General features: G+C 41.8%; 1 long non-coding RNA gene across 2 annotated transcripts; it reads left to right on the plus strand.

The window, feature by feature from the left end:
• Positions 1–13: 13 nt before the first annotated feature.
• LOC115948084 lies at positions 14–3,146 on the plus strand. 2 transcript variants are annotated; one of them, XR_004081941.1, is made up of 4 exons: positions 14–120; positions 1,124–1,209; positions 2,089–2,180; positions 3,081–3,146. It is a non-coding gene; the product is annotated as an uncharacterized LOC115948084 (long non-coding RNA). The 2 variants fall into 2 exon arrangements; XR_004081942.1 differs by having other exon boundaries at positions 2,093–2,180.
• The last annotated feature ends 44 nt before the right edge of the window (positions 3,147–3,190 follow it).

Genomic DNA, 3,190 nt, shown 5'->3' on the forward strand with positions numbered 1-3,190 from the left:
CCGGAGACCAGGTGCGACACAGCCCCGCCGCACCCACCGGTCGCGACGGCTTAAAAACACCGCGGCCGGACGGGACGGGACGGGACGGAGGCGCCGGAACCTCGGCAGCGGGTGGGAGCGGTAAGTTCATCCCCGGGCGGGCACCGCGGGGTCCTGCCGGGCAGCCGGGATGCGGGACCGGGACGCAGCAGCCGGCGGGGCCGTGAGCGCCGGTGCTGCCCCCGCACAGCGACAGGCAAGTTCCTATTTCTCTGCTCCGGAGAAAGGGCTTTCGGTACTCTTTACCGGAGTTACACGCAGGGCAAGACCTTTTTAAAAGCGATGCAAAATAATTCAGATTCACCGTGTTTTGCACCCTAAGGAGCAACGGAAAAGTTTATCTAAGGTTTCCACCTGTTTGTTTTCAGTTTGTGCGCTCTGCTCTGGCATTTTCCATCTTTTCCTTGTCTGTGTGGGCAGGTTGCCTTCATCACCATTTCATTCACACAGAATATAAGACTAAAATAAATGTTGTGCTGGGGTTTTTTTGGTAAAAGATGTCAAACCAATCATGTCTTTGTGGTGTCATGTAAAAACATAAATGCATCTGCATGCATTAGAAATACTGCACTAGAAGTGCTTTAGAAGCAACATAAATACTTTAACTTACTTTCATAGCCCTGTCCTCAACTCTCTCAGCATACCAGGTGGCAAGTGGGTGCTTGCAAAAATTACTGCGATTATTTTAAAACCAAACTTTTTCTTGTAAAATTTAAAAGGGAAAATGACTGTTGCCCAGAGGCTTTTCATTTACTTTAATTTTTAGCGGCATTTTTTGGACCATGAGGTTTTGGCAATGCCTGAGTTTGAAGCACCTGGAATGGATGTCCTGAATACTCCGGGGAGAAGAGTGATGCTGCTCAGTCCCAGTGTGCATCAGAAGTGATCCTGGCTGTGGATCCAGGAACCACCATGATTTGGCTACACATATGTACATACCTACAGCAGATCCTTTGTTTGGTGTAACAGATTTTCCCAGGCCATTTGCTGTTTGTGTTTGATGGGAAGTCTGACAGCAGAGAAATTTAATTCAGAGTGAAATCTCTCATTTCCACAGCTGAAAGTTTGTACTTTTTTTCCACAGGCCCAGGATTTTATTTCATATAGCTGTGAAGCTCCTAAACCAGAAACTCCTATTTCTAAGGGCACCCAAGGAGATGAGGTTTTTAGGTACGTGCATTACTATGTACTGTATGTCACTCAAAGTAATTTCAGTTCTAAATGTGGTTATACACCAGCACAGCAAAATCAAAGTGTGTGTAAACCAGCCCTAGCCCTGTATTTCAGTAGAGGTGCAGGTATTTTTGCTAACCCAGTCTGTCCCTCTCCTCCTGTTAAACCTAAATTGTTAGATTCTTTTTCTTAGTGCCAGTGAAGATCACTGTAATTATCTTAAATGAATGTCTTGATGTCCATTTCCACAATGATGATTTTTTTTAAACTAAAATGCATCCAGATCTGACTATGCCTTAACACAAACACCAACGAAAAAGCATATAATGACTTTTTTTTAAAGTTAGAAACAATAGCCAATGTAAAAAAGACCATTTTTCAGCCCTCACTCAAGATGAGCTCATGGAGGCTTAAAGTAAGATTTATTTTATACTGATCATAAATGCCACAATAAAAAGAATATTGAGGTTTTTTTCCCTTTGGTTTAGAGTTATAATGTGCATAGAATATTGCACAAATAATTTCAGTCTAAACTGTACTGCTACTGAAGAGATCATTACATGATAATACTCTGTGAGTCACATCAATAGCAAATTAATCACAATTAATTACCCAAAGTAATAACAATAAAAAATTCATATTCTAAATACCATCAAATTATAGCATTGCAAAAATATTTATTTAGAAACCTTTCCTTGTCTTTCATAGAAATCTTTGACCTCAGTGTGTGCTTGAAATGCTCTACAAAATCAAGAGCTAATTCTTGTAAATGTATATATTCAGTCATTTATATGCATCGATGTTATTTAAACTTTTAATTACACGGTATTTGGATGAAATTAAAAGGTTTAATAACCTGTTTCTGCCCTTGTCTAGCCAGGCTGTCACAGGAACAGATACTCCTAACACGTGAAAACCAGGATCTGGGACACCCACGAGGGCTGCTTGGCTGAGGACAACAGGATCAGGTATTATTCCAGCTAAGAAGTGCTGCACTTTGGGGAATATTGATTGAATTGCATTTTTCTGTGGAACTGAATGAATTAAAGGACTGTGAGTTGTATTGCAGGCAGAGCTGACTGACCAGCCTCACAAAAAACTGAGAAAACACTTTAAGGTCACTGTTTTCAGCTTTTCTTCACATAATTTTTTTTATGTTTTCAAAAGGTTATTTTGCCCCCCCCAATGGCCAAAATACATCTTACAAAATTCTTTTGAAGTTTGAAAATGTAGATAAGAAAGGATAAGCATGCAATTTCTTTAGTAAGGTTAGGGATGGGAGGACAGGAGAAGTCAGTTCCTGATCCTTTAAAATTATGGGCCAAATTTTGCCTTTCAAAAACTGAGTCCATGCTCTGTCTTCACTTACTGATGCATTTGAAAATTATATTTTTCTTTCCATAGTCCATGGAGCACTGATCACCTATAAGACTGTTCATAAAACTATTGCACTGAAAATAGAAAATATACTAACAGTTCCACATCCCAAATCATAGAGTTTTAAAAATTGCCTCTAGCCTGACTTTTAATTCATTATAAATGGAAACCACTGTGGCAGTGCCTCTGGGTGGTGCCTGTTGGGTTTTCTCAGAAGTCATCTCTGGGCTATGAGTGACTCAAAAAAGTTTTTCTGTGTAATACTGCCAAAAAAATCAAATACTGATCGTTGTGAGGATTTCAACTTCTGTTCTGTACCCCTGTGTGATGCTGAATTCGCAAGCAGCGTGTAGAAAAGCGGCTCACAGAGCTGCATTCCAGCTTTTCCTAGCACAGGCAGTGCCTGCCTTTCTGACCATCCTTATTTTCAGAACGTGCTGGCTCCAGCTCACCGCAGCATCTTACTTTGGAGATGCTCTTGTTGCTTGCAGGACCCTCCCTGCCGGGGATGGACTGTGGACACTTAGCAGAGAGCAGCGAGGAGATCTCCAGCCCGGGGGCAGAGCCCGATTCCTCTGCCGGCAGCAGCACTTGCTGCCCG

Source organism: Geospiza fortis, unplaced genomic scaffold, assembly GCF_000277835.1.
Source record: "Geospiza fortis unplaced genomic scaffold, GeoFor_1.0 scaffold121, whole genome shotgun sequence".
In the NCBI taxonomy this organism is placed as follows: domain Eukaryota; kingdom Metazoa; phylum Chordata; class Aves; order Passeriformes; family Thraupidae; genus Geospiza; species Geospiza fortis.